A 25,266-nucleotide genomic window follows, 5' to 3' on the forward strand; every position below is an offset into this window, starting at 1 on the left:
GGTAAAACCTCAGCGCCTAGGACTTGCCGATCGTATGGTCGGCAGTTTGAATCCCCACGGCGGGGTGCGCTCCCGTTGCTCGGTCCCAGCGCCTGCCAACCTAGCAGTTCGAAAGCACTCTCAGGTGCAAGTAGATAAATAGGGACCGCTTACTAGCGGGAAGGTAAACGGCGTTACCGTGTGCGGCTCTGGCTCGCCAGAGTAGCTTTGTCACGCTGGCCACGTGACCCGGAAGTGTCTGCGGACAGCGCTGGCTCCCGGCCTCTAGAGTGAGATGAGCGCACAACCCTAGAGTCTGTCAAGACTGGCCCGTACAGGCAGGGGTACCTTTACCTTTACCTTTAACAGCTCTCGACACCTTAACAAACTAGAGTTCCAAGGATTATTTTTCATGAATCATGACTGTTTAAAGTAGTATGCTAATGTTTTAGTGTATTGGGTAGATGGGGCGCGTGTGGCTGTGGGTGTGAAAGAACGTTAGAGGAGGCACCAGGAGGAGGAGGAGGCGGAGCTACCAGCCATCGAAGCTGTGCGTCTGCCACGTTTGGCTCCGCCCCTGTGACAGGGACCGTGCTGAGGAGGGCTGCACTGAGGAAGAATGGTTGGAGCCACCCCCTCCTCCTGATCCTGAATCTTCCCAGGAGCAGGAGAACAGTATAGATTTGGAACAGTGGTTTGCAGAGGGGCATAGTTCAGAAGGCATAAGCTGGGAAATACTGGAGGGGAAACAGCTAGGAGAAGGAACACTAGAAGAGAGAGAGTTAACAGGTTCACAGTCTCTGGATGGTATCCGCCCCCCTTCCCCAAAGTCACGGAGAGCTCAGAAAGTGTCAGAACAGAAAGCGCAGAAGCTACAAGCTCAGATTACAAGACGTAGGAGGGACGTAGATTAATAGGAATGGAGGAGGGGTAAGCCTTAATTGGGAGCACCGCCATTCTAGAGAGATGCGTTCTGTTGTCTCTCGCTGTGATTATTAAATATTCTAAGTGGTAAGAAGACTCCTTTTCCTTTGTTCTGCTTATTTACTGCCAGAGGAGGAAGCCGATTCCCTAAAGCCTGACACCCTGGCTCCTCCTGACACCATGTGCGTGATGTTGCCCCTGCCCCATTGCTCTTGCAATGTGCTGCCTCTGGACCTTGTAGAGAACTTTTCCTCTCCCTGGAAACCTGATATGGCAGTTCTAGGAAAGACACACATCAGGCAGATGGCTGGTGCTTGGAAAGTGGAAAGCGGAGTGCAAAAACTTTTGAGTTGCTATCATGCTACAGTGGAGTTGCTGGCTATCAATTGCCCTTGCCTGTTGAAACATGAATGGGGTTCGATTGGGGATGCAAACTGCCAGGCAACTGCAAAGCCAATGGGCTGTGAAATGCTGACCTCGCAACAATGGAGACTTTGATTGTATAGGTCCTTTCTCATTAAATGAGATGGGAATTTTGTTTCGTCTCCTTGTTCAAGAAAGGCAATGCCATTTCTGGCTCAGTCATTAATTGTCAGCAGTAGGCATTCAACCTTTGCTGACAGTGACAACCAAGAGATGCCATTATTACAAAAAATGGTATTTCTATGAACCTGCTGTGAGCTGGTTCATGGAGAAACCAAACTCCTCTTTCTATGGCAAGAATGTTAATGGAGCCGTATTTCACTCAGAGTACCCCGAGGCACCGTTCCGAGTGCGAAGCTTGGCACCATTGATTTTTCCATTCTGCAAAGATCCCCTTTTGAATGGTTTGTAATTTACAGAAGCTAAAGGGTCAGCTCAGAGGCTTTCCCTTCCTGCAGCTGCGCCTCTATCTGCCCATAGCAAAGTTTCATTCAACTCATTGCACGAACAAGATAGGTACTCACAATATTTATCCTCCTTGCCTATTAAGAGCAGAACTCCTAAATTTTGAACAGCCAACATTTTAACGATGGGCAAATTTCCATCTCTTGGTTCAGTTCCCCACATTTCTGCATCACATTGCAGGTTTTTTTTAAGTTCTCATGTAAATTTTCAGCATTTTAGTGCAATTTTCTCCTAGTGTACATTTTTTGTTTGCAAAAGGGGGTGGGAGGGGGTTATTGGTTTGTCAGGGTTTTTTCTTTTTTTAATGTATTTTTATCTTGCATTTTTATGTTTTGAACCATTCTGAGACCCATGAATGAAGGGCATTCAATGGCAATAAAAGTTGGGGTCCTGGCTAGATCAAACTGGCACTCAGTTAATGCAACACGCTGTTTCATGAGAGCTTTGGCCTGTTCGTATCCCATGCTAAGTAGAAAACCTGGGGAGAAGCCCAGGGTTGAGATTTTAGAGGTCTTACTAAAGCAGGCTCCTCCCATTTCAGCCTCACTCTGGGCTCAGTGGCATAGGAAGGGGTGTGCGATGGGTGTGGTCTGCCCCGGGTGTCATCACTGAGGGGGGGGTGACAAAATGGGAAAAACATGTTCTTAAAATAAAATTTAAAAAATTGGGATCATGACACTTTTTTTGGAAAAAATAATATTATTTAAAACGAGTTTAATAACTTCATCCGACAATTAATTACCGTATTTTTCACTCCATAAGACACACTTTTTTCTTCCTAAAAAGTAAGGGGAAATGTCTGTGCATCTTATGGAGCGAATGCATGGACCCTGGAGCCGAATTGCCCAGGGGCAAAAAGCAGATCATGCTTTTTGGGGGGGGGGGAGAGTGGGTGTTGCCGCTGATCAGCAAGCGATCGGGAGCAGGATAAAGGATGCTAGCAGTAAAGGAGGCTGCCTGGGAGGGGGGCGGTAAAGACAGCGAACTTGCAAGGAGAGGAGACAGGAAGACTAAAGCAATGAGGAGAAAAATTAGAAGGAAAGGAGGAGCAAAAAACTGCTCCAGCTAAGGAAAAGACACTAAGGCAAACAAGAGGGAAGGAGGTGTTGAAAGGGAGTAGCTGATTGGTAAATGATCGGGAAGGAGATAAGGGACGCTAGCGATAAAGGAGGCTGCCTAGGAGGAGGGAGGTAAAAGCACATGGATCCTCACGATTTTTGCATTGAGTCACCCCAAATTCACCATCATATCACATAGTATGCCCATGGCTACAGCCTGCACCAAAAAAACCACGCATCCACTGTTTGTGGGGCCACAATGGCGCACAGATCCACATGGATTCTCAGGATTTTTGCATTGGGCTACCCCAAACACACTGTCAAATCACATGAACCACAAAAATCATACATTCACCGTTTCATTCAGAATATTTTTATCTTGTTTTCCTCCTCTAAAAACTAGGTGCATCTTATGGAGTGAAAAATACGGTAACCTCAACAAGTTAACATAATACGTATTGAAACTTTTTAGTTCAGTCAACAAACACAACGAAACATGGCTGAACTTGACATAGTGGAGAGTGTATGTATAACAAAGGGGATGGGGTATTTCTTTCCGCTGAAGTCTGTCTCTGCAGTTTGGACTCAAGCAAGACGTATTTTCCCTTCTAATAATTTCAATGTGTGGGGGGGAGGTGGCTTAAAAAATTTCGCACCGGGCACCACCTGACCTTGCTATGCCACTGTCTGGGCTTCGACTACCGGCACGCACGCCTCTGTTGCCTGCCTCTGCTCTTGCTGCACGCCAACAGGTAAAAGGTGCCAGTGAATTCACTTTGCACGAAGAGACCATTGTGGCTTGAAAGAACCAGAGTTCAGGGGCTTCCAGGCGGTCTGTTTGCTTAAGCATTCATCCTGTTGCGTTTGTAGGGAAATTATGCAACGTTGCATCATAGCAAGTGTTACCTCACACCTTCCGGTGCATTCCGCAGTCACTTTCCTAAAAATGCATTTTTCTGTGTGTGAAGCAGGTTTGTTGTGCAAAAACCTCCCAGTCAACTGTAATTGGACAGCGTGAGTTTGCCAGCATGTGACTGCCGTTGTTTTCGGGTGGGATTCACATTGGAAGCACCCATAGGAAATACAGGCTGTTTTCCCTCAGTTGCCTGAAGGTCAGTTCATGGTCGTGCGAGGCATTCAGCTCAGGAATCATTAGCAATCACTCCTCTAGACTCTCCCTAATTCCCCCCACCCTTTTTTTGCACATGAACTGTTATTCTGAGCGACGCTACAATTTTCGCTTAGAAAATGGAGAGTAAATTATTTTTTGCTTCCCTTTAGGGGAAACTGCTCAGTCAGCAACATTTGGAAAGTGTTCAGTGGGAGCCCTTTAATGCTCCTTGAACATTACTGCACTGCTGTTTGATACACACCCTGTCTAGAGATTTTTTTATTTTTATTTTTGCTTTTAAAGCGGGGGGGACGGGACTGTAGGATTAAAGGCAGTTGCAGGGGGTTGGAGTGAGTTGCCTCATTGGAAAGAATGGAACAGCAAACTTTGCAATTGAGGAGAAAAAGCAATAATAATGGATGCATGCAGGTTTAATTGGCTAAAGAAGAATTGCTAAAACATCTCTTGGGAGCCAAAGACTCCAGATGGTTGTAAAATCACCCAGAAGTTCCCTAACGTTCAGTAACAGAATTGGAATGAAAAATGATTATTACGTCACACTCCCTTCTCCAAAGACCACAAGTTGTTATATGTATGTGTGTACAACTGCAACTTTTAGGCAGCTAGTCTCTGTTCAGACGTAACAGGAAACCAATAGTTTTGCCCCAGCAAATGAATGAGCCTGCCCAAGTCTTGGGCTTGCATATTTCTTCTCTTGCTTTCTTCCTCTTTCACACACTGGAGGAAAAGATTGGAAGCGTCCACTTTTAAACTACCTACAGCAGAGCTTTCCAAACCGTGTGTCATGACACATTAGTGCAGGGGTCAGCAAACTTTTTCAGCAGGGGGCCAGTCCACTGTCCATTAGACCTTGTGGGGGGCCGGAATATATTTTTTTTTGGGGGGGGGAATGAACTAATTCCTATGCCCCGCAAATAACCCAGAGATGCATTTTAAATAAAAGCACACATTCTACTCATGTAAAAACACCAGGCAGGCCCCACAAATAATCCACAGATGCATTTTAAATAAAAGGATACATTCTACTCATGTAAAAACACGCTGGTTCACGGGCCGGATTTAGAAGGCGATTGGGCTGGATCTGGCTCCCAGGCCTTAGTTTGCCTACCCATGCGTTAGTGTGTCAGTTGCAATGTGTAAGTGTCTCTCGTGGACACTCCCCACACTCTTCCCGGGGGCTGGAAAGGGGTTAGTGTAACCTCTGGTTTGCTAGTAAAACTGAATTACTGTGTCACAAAACGATGCATGTCTAAAAAGTGTGTCACCAATATGAAAAGCCACCAACATGGAAAGCTCTGGCCTACAGGATACCATGTATCTGAACTTGGTGGTTTGTAAACCATGGTTAAACCCAAGATCTGAAACCTGGAGCAGCCAACACAGTGCCCTCCTGATTTTGTTGGACTCCAGCTCCCACCAGCCCCAGCCAGCATGGCCAACAGCCAGGAATGATGGGAACTGTAGTCCAGCAATACCTAAAAGGCCATAGATTTCTCATCCCTGGTTTAAACAAACCATAGTTCCTTGGATTCTGACACTACGGTCAATAGTGGCTAGCTTAAAAGTGGGAGCTTTAATTTTGTTATCTGGAGTCAAAGAGGCAGAAAGGGACATGGCCCAGAGGTTCACCTTGGGCCATATATTATTTCTCAGTCTAATCTACCTCAAAGGATTGTTGTGAAGATAAAATGGAAGGAAAACCTCATTGTTCACCATTCTGAGCCTATTGAAGGAGGATGGGATGTGAGCATATTAAATAATGATGATGCCCTGGCTAGAAGGCAGAGCTTTGAACTGGAAAATCCTCTGTTTGGTGGGGGAAATCCTCCCCCCCAACTCAGTAATTCATTAAATGCTTTCTGCTTATCTATAGCAATAAATCATTAGTCTACAATCTCACCAATTTTCTTTCGCTCTGCCTGCATTATTTATTTTAATTTTCTTTCAGTAGATTTATAGCTATTTTTTTTCTGCCCAGAAAAGACAAGGCAGCTAAGAATCTCATTTCAACCGCCCGACATACAGTAGAAACATTTAAGAAGCCGTAACAAAAACAAGTAGCATTAGCGACAAGTTGTTTGTAACCAAATAAAAGGAGTAATCGATCACAGGCCCAGAACCTGCTAGAAAATGATAGGTATGTCTTAACTGTCCATTTAAAAAGCAAGCAAAGATGACACCTGGCGGATCTCCCCTCGAAAGTGTACTACAATCCTGGGGCCACCACAAAAAAGACCCCATCTCCTCTGCCCATCTACCCTGCCACTCATGATGATGGGACTCTGAGCAGGATTCCTGATGATCAGGAACTTTTATATGGTTATATAAGGTGGTTCTTGAGGTTTCCTGGGCCTAAGGAAGTTTAATTCAGTTTGCATTTTAAGTAGAATCATAGAATCATAGAATCATAGAGTTGGAAGAGACCACAAGGGCCATCGAGTCCAACCCCCTGCCAAGCAGGAAACACCATCAGAGCACTCCTGACATATGGTTGTCAAGCCTCTGCTTAAAGACCTCCAAAGGAGGAGACTCCACCACACTCCTTGGCAGCAAATTCCACTGTCAAACAGCTCTTACTGTCAGGAAGTTCTTCCTAATGTTTAGGTGGAATCTTCTTTCTTGTAGTTTGGATCCATTGCTCCATGTCCGCTTCTCTGGAGCAGCAGAAAACAACCTTTCTCCCTCCTCTATGTGACATCCTTTTATATATTTGAACATGGCTATCATATCACCCCTTAACCTCCTCTTCTCCAGGCTAAAGTAGAACGTTCATAATTCACACTTTCCCAAAACGACAAAACAAGCAAAAAACAGCCATACTTTGAAGCTCGCACTTCTCTAAATATTGCACATGTCAGTTGTGCGTAAGTGGGGAGATGTGTATACGGTATGCAAATTGAGATCTCCGGTGTTGAGTTAGGATGGCTATGTAGCCAAAATAGGGCTGCTAAGACAATAGGGAGTGTTGCATCCTTGAAGGTGGAGACCCTAGATTTCTGCAAGTAGGAAAAAAATAGTGGGGAAACCTAAGGGGGCTACTTTCCTCTTGAAAATAAAAAAAAAGAAATAGTGCAACGAGGGCTGAGAATTTTCAGTGACCACAGAATGCTGGGTGTCTGTTGTGGGAAGGTGGAAGAAAACCACCCTGGAATGGAGTATCCCGGAAAAAAGGCATGGCTGGCTGGTGCCTTAAACAGGATGCAATATTAAGGAAGTTTCGACAGCAGGCAAGTTTCCTTGAAAGACGGTTTGGCTGCTGTTTGTGATCTTGTTCTGTCTGCTGGGGTGAACTTGCAAAGCTTACATGATTTATGTAATCAATTAACATAAATTAGATCAGTTACATTGTCGTTAACATTATCCCACCCTATTTCTATACCATTCCATATGCTGAAAACAGACTTCCATGGGAGTTCAGTCTTAGTCATCAGTGATGGGACACCATCCTCTGCCACAGCTAATGGCCACAGGCAGGCATTCGGAGCCACATGGCATACACACCGCTCTGTTCTCCTATATTTTGCTGCCTTTTCCGCCCCTCCGCCCCCCCCCCAGCCTCTGCCAACTGAGGCAATCACCTCACTCTCCCTAACAGTGATGCCAGCCCTGGCATAAACTGGTATAAAGCTTTCCTTTTCTTTTTCCTACAGGACCACCTCTCCTGGTATGTCCCACAGAGGACCTTACGGTCTTCAAACAAAAACATCTTGGAGGTCCCAGGCCACAGCGAGGTTAGGCTGGCCTCAACCAGAGCCAGGTCTTTTTCGGCTGTGGCCCCGATCTGGTGGAACGCTCTGTCACAAGAGACTAGGGCTCTGCAGGACTTGACATCTTTCCACAGGGCCTGCAAGACAGAGCTGTTCCACCAGGCCTTTGGCCAAGGCACAGTCTGACCCCCTCCTTTGGTAATCCTCACAGAACTCTAGCCCAATGGTTGCCATTAATTTGATTTTGAATTGGTTTTAGAGTGAATTGATTTTAGAATGCTGTGTTACTTTTATTGTTGTTAGCCGCTCTGAGCCCGGCTTCGGCTGGGGAGGGCGGGATATAAATAAATTATTTATTATTATTATTATTATTATTATTATTATTATTATTATTAGTGAGCCATTTGTTTTATCTATTTACTTCTAAAGAAAATACCATACTTTCGTGTATGTTAGATGAAGGTTTTTTACTCCAAAAGAAAGTAAAAAATGGGGGTGGGGTCGTCTTATACATGGGTAGTACGGGGGGGGGGATGGGCGATTGGTTGTATCCGCAAGCAAGCTCTAGCGATTGGGTGGGTGAATGGTGTCTGCTGTAAGGGCTGCTTTCGATTGGCTGCTGCTTTGTCAATTTGATTTGTGTCGCTTGCGATTGTGAGCGTTTGCCAGTTGGGTGGGTGATATTCAGTCTGGCATCCCCCCCCCAATTGCTCAACAACTCTGGTCAATTCCCTCAACAACTCTGTGCCATCTCCCCCCATTTTCTTGAATTTGATGCCCCCCAAATAGGAAGCGTCTTATACACGGGGGCGTCTTATAGATGGATAAGTACGGCACTTATATACAAGGCATTTTTTCAGCCGGAACTCAGCAGAATGCAGTTTTGGCTCCTCTCAAATAGGCACCATTGCCATTCTAAGAGAACGAGAGAGGTGTTCACGGCGAGTTCTGACACCTCTTTTTCTAGAAAAACAGCACTGAATACACACACAGAGAGACAGGTGTTATGTTGCTTCTCTAGTTTTGAGAAGGCAACAGACATTTAAGCACTTGCGCTCATTGAATAGGAAAAGAGAGTAAGTTGTAGCATAATGGCAACAAAGAGTCACTTCTGGAAAAAAACAAATGGTTGCAAGTTCTCTCAGTTCAAATTGCATGCAGATTTGACGTCCCAATTTTTTCTTTGGTCCCCACCCCCGCACTCCCAATCACTTTAATGATTCACATTTCATTTCCCCCATCTGGAGACTTCCAGCCGTATAAACAGTTTTACCTGTCTTTCCTAACTCTCCTTCTGTTTCCTCAGGTCACAACAGAGAAATGCTTTTCAGAGGTAAGTGATACATGGAATAATCTTTTGTACAATGTTGTTCTTTTCCATTAAAGTACAGTGGTGCCTCGGGTTACAGACGCTTCAGGTCACATACACTTCAGATTACAGACTCCACTTACCCAGAAATATTACCTCAGGTTAAGAACTTCAGGATGAGAACAGAAATGATGCCTTATGAGGAACGGCTAAGGGAGCTGGGCATGTTTAGCCTGGAGAAGAGGAGGTTAAGGGGTGATATGATAGCCATGTTCAAATATATAAAAGGATGTCATATAGAGGAGGGAGAAAGGTTGTTTTCTGCTGCTCCAGAGAAGCGGACACGGAGCAATGGATCCAAACTACAAGAAAGAAGATTCCACCTAAACATTAGGAAGAACTTCCTGACAGTAAGAGCTGTTTGACAGTGGAATTTGCTGCCAAGGAGTGTGGTGGAGTCTCCTCCTTTGGAGGTCTTTAAGCAGAGGCTTGACAACCATATGTCAGGAGTGCTCTGATGGTGTTTCCTGCTTGGCAGGGGGTTGGACTCGATGGCCCTTGTGGTCTCTTCCAACTCTATGATTCTATGAAATCGCACGGCGGCGGCAGCAGGAGGCCCCATTAGCTAAAGTGGTGCTTCAGGTTAAGAACAGTTTCAGGTTAAGAAGAGACCTCCGGAACGAATTAAGTACGTAACCAGAGGTACCACTGTACTGAAGCCACCAGATCATCACTTACACCCAGTGCTGTTTTTCTCAAAAGAGAGGTGCCAGGGCTTACCATTCATTAATTCATTCATTTATTGACTTTATATACCACCCTATATCTGGAGGTCTCAGGGCAGTTCACAAAGAAGATCACAATATATAACAATGAAATAAAAACAATAATCCAATAACACCCCCCCAAAAGAGCCACCTTTTAAAGGGTATAGGATGTTGACAGTGCCGAATTTACATATAAGCTAAACAAACTATAGCTTAGGGCCCCACTCTCTTGGGGGCCCTCAAAAAATTTAAATGAAAAAAAATAAAACCCATGTACAGCAACAGTGTTTTGTGTTGTGTAGGCTCCTATGTTGTAAGTAATGGGCCCCGCCTGCTAGCCTGCTCCCTCAAATATCACTGGTTTGCTATTATCATTTCATGTTATAGCAAGTTTCTAGAGACTAGATTATGAGCCTTTGTAAATTGTGTTTCTAAAGGAACTTTTGTTATTGCCAAATGCCAATGTGTTTGCATTATTAAAATTGTTATGAATAAAAAATCATTTTAAGTTAGAGCTTAATAATTTTCCCACAATTAATATACTTCTTATTTGTATTTTACTATTAATATACTTATTCTTAATTGTATTTCAGTTCAACAATTACTTTGATAAAATACATATTTTGTTATGTGCAAATGGCTTTAGATACCTATTAGGTCCATAAATTACCATATAGCATATATTTAACACAGAAAAACCAGCAACAATTTGTTGTTGACAAAGGACAGCTGGACATATAAAGGGCCCCATTACCTTCAGTAGCTTAGGGCCTCATCAAACCTATATCCAGCCCTGGTTGTTGATCAGATCAAGGGAAGGCCTGGTTGAAAAGGAACATTTTTGCCTGGTGCCTAAAGATGTCCAATGAACTCTTCCCTTGTTATCGGAGCTGTGGACAAATCATTATCTAGTTCTGCATTGACTGGCAACAGCTCTCCAGGGCAGGCTTCCTCAACCTCGGCCCTCCAGATGTTTTGAGACTACAATTCCCATCATCCCTGGCCACTGGTCCTGCTAGCTAGGGATCATGGGAGTTGTAGGCCAAAAAAACATCTGGAGGGCAGAGTTTGAAGAAGCCTGCTCCAGGGTTTCAGGTAGGGTTCTCTCCCAACTTTACCTGGAGATGCTGAGAACTCAACCTGGGACTCCTTGCAGGCAAGGCAGATGCTCCAACACTGAGCTATGGCCCTTTCTATCAAAATTCTCCAACCTATTTGTGGGTGGAGAAATTGGGGGTGCCATTTCACTGAACTTCTCCAGGGGAAGGAGAACCTCTCTAGCACTTTCTCAAAGATGGAGGCTCACCATTAGCAGGGACAGTTATTGCTGATTTCTCTAAAAAAACTAAGATTTGTTTTCGCTGCCACTTCAATGAAGGAGAGAATCAGCGATGGTGTTGGCAGCCTGGCAGCTATTTTGCTTCCTCCACAATCTCCCCAAACCTTGCATCATTTTGGGGGTATCGTTTGTGTGAAATGCTCACCACTACAAAACATGGTGGAGAATGTTCTGCCCAGTGACCACTTTTTTCTGGAGCAGGGACGGGGGAGAGGGAGAAAACTATATCTCCATAAAAAGACCTCTGAGAAATGTTGAATCAGATCTACTTGCAACTCAGGGAGGGGGACCTCCAACTTTTGTGGGACTCCCCCCAGCCCCCAGCAAGCTATTTATTTATTTAACAGATTTTATATTTTGTTTGATTGTAATAAAACCTCTAAGCACCTTACAAAACTATTACCAAAAATATAACGACCTATGAATGATGGGAGTGGAAGGGCTACACATTTCTCCTCCCTGCCGTAATCAATAAAACCCACTGATAAATTGTATGTTAAATGGTTATTCACTGCTGAATGTATAAAGCACATTCGGAGACCCTTGTGCATGCTAATACGTATTGTGCAATACGATAAGCTGCAATCCCATGCCCCACAAAAATGGGAGTAAGGATGGAAAGATCTGCCCATTTTGGTTCCCTAGGTTTCTCGTTTTTCCAATTTTAAATTCAGTTCTCCGCATGTTGCAGCCCTTTGTGATTATATATATATATTCATGAAAATTCATCAGCCTTTTAGTGTGAATTTTCCATAATAAACACACTTTTTAATGCAGTTTTGACCAACGTACCCGTTTTTGGAGAGCAACCTTCCCTAATAGAATGGCTCTGGTAGGCTATTTTCACTAATATATTCATTTGTTATGCACACCTTCCCTTGATATGTGCATTTTTGTAAACGTTGGCTGGGAAACTGCGTTGCAAATTCGGATAAGGGCGAATTTTGAAGGATAGCTGTGTTTCAGTTCATAAATAGTTTCGGAAAGTGTGGATTTGATGGGTTTGGCTTGAAATGCATTTTCAATCAAATTTCTCCTGCATCCCTAACTTGGGAGTAAATCCCATTGAAGGCAATGTGATTAACTTCTGGCTAGGCATGCATAAAATTTTGCTGTATATTGTCATCCTGCATCTAAGCAGCATCCAAACCCTGGCCATCCTGGTGTCTCTGAGAAGCTAAGGACATAGAGGAATTGGGCATCATCTTCTGCTTCTCATCCCAATGCCCACAATTCATAGGCGTGCTGCCTCTGAACATTAAAGTCTTATCTAGGTACCATGTTCCTTTTAGACCATGAATCCATTTAACTCATGGTCATCCATTGCTACCTCTTAAATGAATTAATAACACGTGTCGAGTGTTCACTGTGTGATTATGAGTGGGTAGTTAAGGACATAGAAAGTTGCCTTATACTATGCCAGGCAGTGGATCCCTCTAGCTCCATCATTGCCTACACCAGCTGGCAAAAGCTCTGCCTATGTGGTCCAGCTGAAGATTGAAGCTGGGACCTCTTGCATGAAACACAAATGCCCTACCACTGAGCTAATCGCTCCCTCTTCTCCAAATGAAAGGAACATAAGAAAGTGCCTTATACTCAGAGCATTCGTCCACCTGGTTCAATATTCTCTATACAGGCTGGCACGGTTTCTCGGGGGTTTCTAGATTACTTTCTCCACCTTACCTGGAGATGCCAGGGATTCATTCTGACACCGTCTGCAAGCCAGGCTGCAGCTGAAACCACAGGTGCATTGCAACTAAACTTGTGGTTCCACAGGGCTATACAAAATGTCACCAGATTCTGTGGAATCAACTCAGTAAATCTGGACTAGGGGAAATTGACATATTCCTTTGCAACAGATGAGGAGAAGGTCCATTGAGATTCAGATTATCCCCCTTTCTACTTTCTCACATTCGTTGTTACTTTCATTGTTGCAGTGAAATAACTTTAATGTCTGAGTTTTTCTTTTTCTGCAGTTTAATGGGTTTTGTCAGACTGGGCTAGATACAAAGTCCCGTTCAAAAGGGAAACATTTTCTTATTTCTCCATCACAGGAGAAAAGCTATTAAAAACTTCCTTATAACCACTTAATTAAAAAAAAGAAATCACTTATAAACACAGTATATGAAAAGGAACAGCTATCAGTCCTTGATGGTGTAGTTTCTCTCTACAATTACCTTTAGAGAGAATCCATCTGCAATCGTGTGAATATTTACTTTGGAATAAGCTTTCCAGAAAACAGAGGCATTTATATTCCAATAAACAGAAACAGACTCAGGCTGTAAAGCTCATGAGAAGTTTTAAATAGCATTCCCTTCACAAAAATAGATTCAAAAGACTAAAGTTATTGTTACATTTAATGCTCCTTGCTGAATTTTGGCAGCAAAAACAAATACATTTGTGTAACTGGAATAAATACAGATCATTCACTTTCATTGTGTTGAGACTTTAACAGTGTGATTTCCTCTATACATTTTTTTTTAATGGCTGTGTGTTTTTAAAAGATGAACATATTTCAAAATAGCAGTAAGATGTTCTTTTAAAAAAAAGAAATCCTCATGTTGGTCTCTTTAGTGATGTAATGATGAATTAATATCACGAATTCATAATAAAATAATTCAAAATGGGTTCTATAGCTTCAGAGTTAGAGACACACAGACACACACCCCAAATCATTGAGGCTGAGATATTGTGGCAGGCCTACTTTTAGAATCCAAACTCTTATCTTCTCCGCAACTCCCGCTTCATTGAAAAGAAACAGATTCTTTGCTCCATTACAAACTTTACATCCCACCATGATCCACTCTCTGTCAAAACACTGGTAATGCCATTTCTGAACATCTGCTTCAGTACACAAACATGCATTTGCTTGAAGTATCCTTTGCATGAAAGCTTATAACAAAATTCACCTGCAACACACACCCTCAGGTAGAACAAACTGGAAACTGATCACAGGCACTGTAGTCAAATACAGAATCTCATTCTCCATCAAAGGAGCCATTCCCGGATATTGACAAATGGAACGCAGCGATTGCCTGTTTTTCAGTGGGAAAGTCCTTGTACAGTCTCGGAGCTTCAGTGCCAATCCATACACACAGTTTTGTCTCACAGTCAACAGCTTTTGCTATTTGCAAAATGCAGAGTACATACAGGTGAGCAGAGCTAGCAGGCTACAAAGCAACCCTTTTCTCTAGGAAACAACTGGGGGGAAATAAGAGTTACCAACCTCTCAGAACTTGTTCAGTCCAGGAGTACCAAGCAGCGAGCTCTTCCCTGCGACGCGTCGACGCGATACAGAATCTTTGAGCATCCTTGCATAGCGGTGAAATTCCTCCAGCTGATCCAAGAAACCCCAGAGGACCAATGAGAGATTCCCCTTCTCCTCTTGACACCAGCCCCGTCTGGAAGCTGCCTCCCCACTCCCTTTGTTGCCACAAAGCAGCCAGGTTTTCCCAGTTGCTAACTAATTGCAGGAAACCATCTCTGCTGCAATATCAGAATCGCTTGCTGCATTGGGCTCGCGGTGGATCGAGCGGGGCTGATCTTCCGAGCGACACCTGCTTGTGTCAAGCCAGAGGGGCTCTCCCTCCTCCTCCTCTTCTGTTCGGCACAATTCACCTCCTGGGGGGCTGCGTGTTCCTGATCATCACATCCACGCCACTGTCCAGGGCTTTGCTGTCTGCAGTCCCTTGCTTGCCCTAGCCAGAGGCTGTGCAAACAGCCCATTGAGGGGAAAGGAGCTAGATGCACAGCACTGAGGACCAGATAAGAAAGATGGGGAGATTTTTAGTTTTGCATCAGCCCAATGGCATCGCCGTGGTACCATTTGAAAAAGACCCTTTGCCTGCTTTATACCTTTATCCCTCTCCCCCACCCCCTTATAATTTGCATGCAGAGCCAGTAAGCCCAATTTTCCAGCACTTCCCCCCCACACACATCATAACAAGCAATAGAGAGCAAAGGAGGAGGGTTAAGTCTTGTAATGTATTTGTATTTTGAGTGAGGAGGAGGAATTAGAAGTTATTTCTTTGTCCAGGCTTGTGCAGTGAACGAGTACAGGAGTGGAAGGGTCAGCAGGAGAAAGCACATCAGACAAAATCGAAATTGAAATCCAGGGACCAGATTACCATTTTGCGCTCTTTAATACATGTTTGAAAGCTGGCGACTTGTCCCTTGAAGCAGCAGCTGCAGGTCCCTGATCCAGAGCCTGCTTTTAACAGCCACTGAGAATCATGAAGCATCTATTGTGGATTTACACTGCAATTCTATGCATATGTTTTTTTTTCTTGTAAGTCCCTCTGTGTTCATTCCTAGTAAGCATGCTTAGGATAGCAGCTTTATTGTCCAAGGGCCCCTCCAGGCTGGTGTCTTGGATACAACCATGGTGCATTCATGCTGGAATTAAACAGGACTGTTCACACATCATTTCGCTTTATTTGTTGGCTCTGTGATGCTTCCCCAATGTTGCCACAACATTGCCATCATTGCCATCTGGAAGGGCAGTCTTGTACTATATTGTAACATAAGATGGGGCAAAAAAACCCCAGCAACCCAGTACAAAATTGTGGCATAAAAAGTTACAGGATTTCAGCAGGATATTATAAGACATGCACTGATTGAAAACCCAGCCGTGTGTCCACCCCAAAACTTTTGCAGGAACAAACTGCAATAGTGTGATGACATATAACTGCCCAGATACCATCATGAACTCAAATATTCATGGGTGCACAGTAGAAAGGATACCTGGAAGGCCCCTAGCTTGAATAATAAACTCTGTTTTGTCCTCCCCACTTCCCTGAGTGGGGAGAAGTTCCAGGACCACATTTTGGCATCCTTTCCCAAGGAGAGATCATAAGATGAACTCAGTATTACAAAGCAGAGCATATAGGGGCAAGCAGTATAGCAGAGGAAATAATCTGCCCCTGGCTAGTTGCCTTCAGCTCAAAACTTCTCTGGCTCACTCTGTTTCAAAATTTGGGTTGCTACCAGGCGGTCAGCATTTTGAAGGAGGGATTTAAGCACATCCCAGAAATGTTGGCTTATACAATTAATCGAAGAGCTATGTTACCCTGGTGCAACAAATCCTCTTTAGAAAAGGAACATGCTTTCTGCGGCTGAGAATGTGACAGGGAAATGCATTGTAAATGGTGGAATGAATGAAAAGCATATAAAAAGCATATAAAGCACACACACACACACACACACACACACACACACACACCCAAGTGGGGAAGGGCTGCCTCACGTGCAGAAGCTCTTAGGTTCAATCCCCTGCGAATGCCCCCTTTCTGAAATTCTGGAGAGTCGCTGCCAGTCAGTGTACACAATACTGATCTAGACGAACCTATTCCAGCCCATTATATACCGTAGTATGATTCAGCAGAACGTTATTGCCGAAAACCCCAAAACAAAGCAAATTTGCATAAAAGTGGCATGTGCTAATTGATATGAATAGATGCACATTTTGCAATAATTACTGTAATTTAAGTAAAAATGCAAAACCTGTCACCACGGTGGGGAAGAATGATTAGGTGACCTGGGTCCAGGTGTTGCCAGCTGCTAATGGGCCATGCCAATTACTCCGATGTCCTTTCTTACAGTTCTTGATCTTTAAACCAGACTTAGACTGGGGGCAACAACTCCTCCTCCTCCTCAGAAGGGTTTGGATTTGATATCCTGCTTTATCACTACTCTAAGGAGTCTCAAAGCAGCTAACAATCTCCTTTCCCTTCCTCCCCCACAACAAACACTCTGTGAGGTGTGTGGGGCTGAGAGACTTCAGAGAAGTGCAACTGGCCCAAGGTCACCCAGCAGCTGCATGTGGAGGAGCGGAGACGCGAACCCGGTTCCCCAGATTACGAGTCCACCGCTCTTAACCACTACACCACACTGGCTCATGTCAAGAAGTGCATGGATGGGCATCCAAGGGCCAAATGGGACTTTCTGTTTGGCCTATGGACTCTCCCCAGACCTGCTTTGCCCCCTCGTTGAGTATTTTTGTCTGGCTGGAACATGTCCTTGAGCTCTGATGATGCTTCTTGCCTACGTTGATGGAGAGAGATGCGTGGGATATAAAGATGCTGGCCTAACGAACGAAGGTAAGATCAACATCTGTGGCTTCGCCTCGTTTACCTCCAGCGCTGTTCACAGATGGCACACGGCCCGTAGGACGTTGCCCAGAATGCAGCCCTCAGGTTCCCCACAGAGCTGTCCTCTGTCAAGTAGGACCCACAGCTACCTTACTGGTGGCACGGAGATCTTTCTTGCCTGGGAAAAGCAACAGAGAAGCCTCAGACTGCCAGAACGCAGAGAGAGCTTGTTTTATTAAGGGAAATTTGCCTTTTGTGTTGCCGATAGAGTGTTTCTCATATCTTGGCAGCAGTTGCAAAGGGTAGGGAGAATACTGTGCCTTCTAGTAAGTGTTGCATTATTATTATTATTATTATTATTATTATTATTATTATTATTATTATTATTCTGTCCTGCCGATAACTCTGACCTTGACAGGAACTATTTGAAGGGGAAGAGATCCGTATTTCGCTTCTATTTTTCTTTTTCTTTTATTATTTCGCTCACTTGCTTCTCATGATCGGCTAACTGAAATGGATGCCTTGGCACATAGGGTCAGCACAACATTAATTCAATAATAGCCCCTGGCCTATTAGTAGGATTTAGCTTTAGGGATGATCTGAAAAACAAACCACAGCTGAAATGAGCCCTGATTTCTCAATTTGTGCCTTGAGACTTAGCTTTATGTCTGTGGTATGGAAGCTTGTTGAGTTCGAGGGCCACATTCTAACATTCCAAGGGCCACATGCCAGTGCTGTGCAGGGCCAGGGGCAAAAGAAAGAGCAACAAATGTAAAATTTGCCTTCCTGCATTAGGTTAGTTGTTAGGCACACTCCCATATACTTTCTGATCCTTCTCTCAACATCAATTGGTACCACAAGGAACCAGTGTCTGGCTGACAGTGTCCTACCTTTAAAAGCAGCAGGTATCCTGTTCTGTTGGGTCCTGAGGTCCTTGAGGTGGTGGACACAGTCCAGCAGAGTCAGGTCAAGACAAGCAAAGTGACAGGAGCCAAGCCAGCAGTAAATTACACCAAGTAAGCTGGAGTCAACTCTTTATTAGCCAAAAAGCAATCTGCACATGAGCGCAGCAATCCGTCTCTGGTAGGTCTTACCCCCATGAAGCAGGTGCTGAGACTGCCTCCCCACAGCTGCCTAAGTCTCCTACCCTCCAGGGTTTTCCTGCAATCAGAGACTGTGCCTGCATGTCTGTATTTGCTCCTCTCATTTCATGCCTCTTCTGGTTCTGGAAAACTGGGAGGAGGGGAGCTTGCTGCAGCAGGTACGGTAGACATCTGTGACTCTTCACCAACCTGACTCATCTCTGCCTCCTCTCTTGCTTCAGCTTCTGCCTCCGAATCTGGACTTCTCTCTGCCACAGACTCTCCCAGCTCACTAAGCCTTGTTACCTCTTCAGCTTCCAGCACTTCCTCTTCCCCATCTTCCCCCTCTTCTTCCTCTGTCCACTTATCATTGACCCACCACAACTTTCCAGGCTCTGACCCCTCTTCCTTTGGGGGTTCCTCAGCTGGTTCCTCCCACCATTCCTCTGCGTCCAACCAGTCCATGCCTCTTGCTTGCCTGGGTGGAAGTTGCGAGTGATGAGGTGAGCTGGGTATAGAAGCTGCTGACTTCTGTGGGGCTGGAATGTCACCTGCTCTACAAAGGTAAGAGTCACTCTGTTGTCCCACCTGTCTTTGCCCATGGCCCCACCCAACCCTTGGCATGTGCCCCCTGGAAACTTGGCCTCGAGGGAGCCCTCGTGCTGAAAAGGTGTAGATGTTACAAGAACTGAAGGCTACATCTTTCTTAATTATCGAAATGAGGTCTTGATGCATTGCGTTTTTACACCGTAGGCAGGAGACTTTACAAATTCTGTGCCACCAGGGACCTACAGGCTGTTTATTCTGAATCAATATTTGCAGAGGGGCGGCATTTCAGTGATAAAGCACTTGTTTTGCATTCAGGAAACGCCAAGTCAAAAGGTGATCTTGGATAGCAGAACTGGGAAATACCTTTGCCTGATGCCTCTGCCAGTTTGAGTGGTCAATACAGGGCTGGATGGACTAATGGTCTGATCTGATGGTGTGAGATAAGCTTCGTAAGTTCCATATGAGCAATTCTTCTTTCAGTTTCATTCATTACAGTGGTACCTCGGGTTAAGTACTTAATTCATTCCGAAGGTCCGTTCTTAACCTGAAACTGTTCTTAACCTGAAGCACCACTTTAGCTAATGGGGCCTCCTGCTGCTGCCGCGCCACCGGAGCACGATTTCTGTTCTCATCCTGAAGCAAAGTTCTTAACCTGAGGTACTATTTCTGGGTTAGCGGAGTCTGTAACCTGAAGGGTATGTAACCTGAAGCATAGGTAACCCAAGGTACCACTGTACTTGTTTTGCTGCATCTGTATTCTGCCTCCTTCTCCAAGGAGTACAAAGCTCACCGTAGTGGTGGAGGAAGGGGGTTGGTTGGGTGGGTGCGGTCTGCCCCAGGTGTCATCACTGAGGGGGGTGTAACAAAATGAGTTTTTTTAAAAAAAAATAAAAAACTGGACTCACGAAACTTTTTGGGAGTGACGTGGTGGCTTAGGCACCTGCAGGTTCAGCGTTGCCTGAAATGGCAGCGTGAGACTTGCGTCTGCCTACTGCCTCTCTCTCAGCCGCCCTACAACTGAGGGGGAAGCGGTGGAGAGGCACCCCCACAAGTGGCTCGCCCCCACCCCTGGCTGCAAGACGTGCCCCCGCACCAGGCACCCAAGTGGCTAGCTACGCCGCTCGCTCACCATCCTCCCTCTCCCATTTCATCCACACAACAACCCTGTGAGGTAGGACAGTAACTGGCCCAAGGTCGCCCAGTGAACTTCATGGCCATGTGGCGATTTGAACCCTGGTCTCCCAGTCCTAGTTTGATCCTCTCACAGGGTCTTCAGCACGCACTCATAGGCACTACAGTGGTACCTCGGGTTAAATACTTATTTGGTTCCGGAGGTCCGTTCTTAACCTGAAACTGTTCTTAACCTGAGGTACCACTTTAGCTAATGGGGCCTCCTGCTGCCGCCACCGCACCACCACCATGCGATTTCTGTTCTCATCCTGAAGCAAAGTTCTTAACCTGAAGCACCATTTCTGGGTTAGCGGAGTCTGTAACCTGAAGCATATGTAACCTGAGGTAACCCGAGGTACCACTGTATAGCAAACTTAGATGCTTCTGTTCCCCCATCAAGTACAGCTGCTCCCCCCTCCCAGCATGTTTTTAACAAAGTTTGGGAAAGTGGCTTTGTCGTTATTATTTGGTTGTGGGTATGACTGCTTTTTTTGTCTATGTCTTTTGGGAGATAGGTTATTCTGCCTGGTTATGTCTGTGCATGTAGATGTCCAAGCATTTTCTGTAAAATGGGTATTTTATGGTTGCCCGTGACCATTCCCCACCCCGATTTCTAAATGGGCCCTCTGGGCTCAAAAATGTCAGGAGTCCCTCATTTCTATCCGCTATAACAGTGTGGTGTAGTGGTTAAGAGCGGTAGTCTCGTAATCTGGGGAACCGGATTCGCTTCCCCGCTCCTCCACATGCAGCTGCTGGGTGACCTTGGGCTAGTCACACTTCTCTGAGGTCTCTCAGCCCCACTCACCTCACAGAGTGTTTGTTGTGGGGGAGGAAGGGAAAGGAGAATGTTAGCCGCTTTGAGACTCCTTCGGGTAGTGATAAAGCAGGATATCAAATCCAAACTCTTCTTCTTCTTCTATCCTATAGGTTTAGGATTCCTACGCTGCACCATCCCTCCTGCTTCTGGTCCTGTTCTCCCTTCCCTGGGATCCACAGCAGTCTTTCTGCTGACTGGAAAAGCCTTATATCTTGCCATCTCTGTATTAGAAGGTATAAGCAGATACAAGCTCATTTCCATTCAAAGTGTCGAGCTTAAGAACTTCCAATTTCTATAATCCACCCAGTTTGCGAATGCCGCATGGAAAAGATGAAATGAATCATAGCATTTCATTCCTGTTAGGGATGTGGATCAGTAAATACTGTGCCAGCTTGTGTGAGCTACATTATCAGTGAGTTGTCAGGTAGGGAATTACCTCTTCAACTTGATATAGGTCGAATATATTCACCCATGCAGAAGAAGAAAGAGAGAGAAAGAGAGAGAGAGGAAACACTATTTCCTTATTGCGAAGTGGCTTGGACCTGACAGACACTGGCCTTTGCAAGAGATTGCTAAGATTCATCACAGAGTAAGGAAATTCAAATGGAGATAATCTTTATTTCTTGAGTCTTCAGAGTCAAATTATTATACTGATGATCTAGAGCGGTGTGTGTGTGTGTGTGTGTGTGTGTGTGTGTGTGAGAGAGAGAGAGAGAGAGAGAGAGAGAGAGAGAGAGAGAGAGAGAATAACCATGAAATTGGAAAAGTTTCCTTAAAATGCCTGTTGACATTTAAAAAGCTGCACCCAGACTTTGGAACTCAGTCCCTAAAGAAGATAGACTGGCTCCCTCCTTGTTGTCCTTTTGCTGGCAAGTGAATACTTTGGAGACCCAAGTTGGTGTTATGCTGTTTTTATTGCATTTGTATACAGTGGTACCTCAGGTTACATATGCTTCAGGTTACATACGCGTCAGGTTACAGACTCCGCTAACCCAGAAATAGTGCTTCAGGTTAAGAACTTTGCTTCAGGATAAGAACAAAAGTCGTGCTCCAGCGGTGTGGCAGCAGCAGGAGGCCCCATTAGCTAAAGTGGTGCTTGAGGTTAAGAACAGTTTCAGGTTAAGAACGGACCTCCGGAACGAATTAAGTACTTAACCCGAGGTACCACTGTAGTTTTCTTAGGAGAGAGAGATATTTAATTCTATTAATATTTGTTTTTAATTACTGTTTTTCTATGTTTTTAGCTGCTCTTATTTTTACCTGTAAACCACCTTGAGTCCCTGTCAGTAGGAAGGGTGGGGTGTGTGTGTGTGTGTGTGTGTGTGTGTGTGTGTTTGTGTATTCGCCAAACACCAAACAGGAAGTTGGCCTGTCTGATCTCAGCCGGAAACGAGTTCCACAGAATTCATTAATGAAATTTATATCTTGCACTTGTTGGCAAACAACAAGTGATAATGCAATAGCAACATATTTAAAATAATTCTAGTACAGATGCAGATGGGAAAATAACTCAACTTAAAAGGTTTTCTGGAAGGGGAAGGCTTTTGGTAGGTGCCAAGAAGACAAGTGAGATGGCCCCTGTCTAATATTCCAGGGGAGGGAATTCCAAAGGGCAGGTGCCACTACGCTAAAGCCATAGTTCCTACATTGTGCAGAACTGGACCCACAGCACTGAATGCTTCTGGTGGATGTAAGCCATACATACAAGCCATGAGGGACCACTAACAGTGCCCCTCACCCAAGACCTGGGTGATCAGGCAGAGATATAAGGCATCAAGCAGTCCTTAAGGTATCCTGAACACCAACAGTCCACATGACACACCTGGAGACTCCCATTTCCCAAACCTAATGGAGAAGGAACCACAGCTCAGTGGTAGAACATTCAGTGCTTTGCATGCCAGAGGTTCCAGGTTCAGTCTGTGGTGTCTCCAGTTTAAAAGATCAAGCAGCAAATAACATTTATGGTTTGCCTATTGCATTTATAAACCACCTTTCTATTGGAGGAAAGCAAATACATTTCCTTTTTTTTTTTTTGAGATTCTAGTTAAAACATGTGTTAGTTTAAATCACACAAGGGCATGGTTTTGTCTAGCAAGCTAACCAGCGCTTGTTTGTAAGCCTCTATGTCTTAAGTTAGCCCCACCTCTAAAAGCTGAGCCATTTTTTGTCTGCTGTTATCTCCAGACAAGATGTCTGCTATTTCTCTCCTACTATCTCCACTTATCCTGTAAATATTTCCTGCATGAATATAGCCTTTGGTCTACAGAAACTATTAAGTGATTATTCTGACCTAATTCACCCAAGCTGCAAGGTCTCCTAACACTTTCTGATAAGGTGCCCTAGATGGTTTACCGTTTTAAAAGACTAAAACAAACCAAAGGAAAGACTTCTGACTAAGACCCTGGACGGGTGCTGCTTGAGTAGAAAACACTGGGCTAGATTGGGGGGGGGGGAGGCTGGTCGAAAGCAGCTTTTATATTTCCAATCCAGCACTTACAAATAAAACTAAACCTCTCCTCTTTGATCAACCTATTTGTTCTCCAAAGCTGAAAAGTCCTCGCGTTTGATCTTTGCTGCACTCAGCTACATAACAAGGCATGGTAAAAAAGGCAGTAAATGTCAAAAGCCTCTTCTTTAATGGATATTGTCTAATGAAAGGCTTATAATTAATGAGAAATTTATATTTGATATCTTGTCCCAAAGGGATGTCTGCGAGATAAATTGCTTCTCTCTTCCCACTACACAGACCAAAATGAACTCTGTGGAACATTTTGATGTGTGAGATCTATATTTGTATATGTGCTGAAGTGATTGTGGCTCCCTCTCGCCACTTCCAAAAAATGTCAGGCTACTGGGAAATTGCTCAGGAAGCACAGGCTGTGGATGGAGAATCCCGTTGTCAGCTGAGGGACTGGTCCTTAATAGGATAACGTGAGTAAATGAAATTACTTTGTTCACCAAGGAAACGGGGAAAGACTCGCCACAGGCTAAAAATGCTGGAAAAGAAAGAGAAAAACTGAGCGACCTTATTTAAGTTTATTTATCTGTACAAGCAATTCTCCCCATCTGTGTGCTTAGCCTTCCTGGGCTCCTTTGGGAGGAAGGAGGTGAGATATAAATTTAATAACTAAATACTTTCCTACCTTAAAAGTTAAGAACGTATGTAGAGTCTTGCTGGGTCAGCATTTTGTTTCCAACATTGGCCTAGCAGATGGCACCAGCAACCGCCCTCCCATTTTGCTAAGGTACACTGATTCTGACCATGGATGTTCCATTTACCAGTCATGACTAATTGGCAACGATAGATCTATCCAATAGAGCTTGTGACCCTAGCATGGGGCAGGTGAGTGGTGTTGTTGTTGTTGTTTAGTCATGTCCGACTCTTCGTGAGCCCGTGGACCAGAGCATGTCAGGCCCTCCTGTCTTCCACTGCCTCCTGCAGTTTGGTCAAACTCATGCTGGTAGCTTCGAGAACACTGTCCAACCATCTCATCCTCTGTCGTCCCCTTCTCCTTGTGTCCTCCATCTTTCCCAACATCAGGGTCTTCTCTTCTCATGAGGTGGCCAAAGTATTGGAGCCTCAGCTTCAGGATCTGTCCTTCCAGTGAGCACTCAGGGATGATTTCCTGAAGAATGGATAGGTTTGATCTTCTTGCAGTCCATGGGACTCTCAAGAGTCTCCTCCAGCACCATAATTCAAAAGCATCAATTCTTCGGCTATCAGCCTTCTTTATGGTCCAGCTCTCACTTCCATACATCACTACTGGGAAAACCATGGCTTTAACTATACGGACCTTTGTTGGCTAATCTATAAGTTACTATAATTTAAATAGAAATACAGGTGTAGTGACCAGGTGACTTGTGTCCCTGCTAGGGATGGGGGGGGGGAGAATGTGATTCTCTTCCCTTTTAAAGACAAATCTATCTAATATGCATTTCTGAAACCTTACACAAACTGAAACACAGCCATCCTTTGAAATTTACACTTCTCTGGGTTCTGCAATGCAGTTCTCTAGTCAAGTAATGCGTTACAAAAATGCATATGCCTCTGGTAAAACATCCATAAAAACACTCTCATTAGTGAAAATGGCACATAGAAATGCATCAAATTAGGGAAAATTGATTTGCAAAAAAATGCACATTTTAGTCAAAATTGCATACAAGCACATCTGTTAGGAGAAATCCACACTAAAGCACTCATGAATTTTTCACATGGGCATGTTGTTGTTTTTTAAAAACCCCAAACTGATGTGGAAGCGTGGAGAATTGAATTTAAGGTAGGAAAACCGAGAAACATGGAGAAACTGGAACTGCCTGCTCATTCTTCTGTCTTGCAACTGCTCACTTCTGATGGGAAGGTGTGAGGCCCCTGCTCTTCCTTCTTATTCATTTTTCATCTCTTCGCCTGTACAAGCTTTCAAACAGTGGGCCGTCCTGTGCAAAGCAGGTCAGAAGG

General features: G+C 44.5%; 1 protein-coding gene across 1 annotated transcript in view; it reads right to left on the bottom strand.

Annotated features, from left to right (window-relative positions):
- Positions 1-14,659, bottom strand: part of CTXND1 (cortexin domain containing 1) — a 39,329-nt gene extending 24,670 nt beyond the window's left edge. Inside the window, exon 1 of the mRNA XM_083475392.1 lies at positions 14,330-14,659. The gene's annotated coding sequence lies outside the window, so the exon portion shown is untranslated. The remainder of the gene's footprint in view (positions 1-14,329) is intronic.
- Positions 14,660-25,266: the final 10,607 nt, after the last annotated feature.

Source organism: Podarcis liolepis (assembly GCF_965112155.1).
Source record: "Podarcis liolepis genome assembly, chromosome: 14".
In the NCBI taxonomy this organism is placed as follows: domain Eukaryota; kingdom Metazoa; phylum Chordata; class Lepidosauria; order Squamata; family Lacertidae; genus Podarcis; species Podarcis liolepis.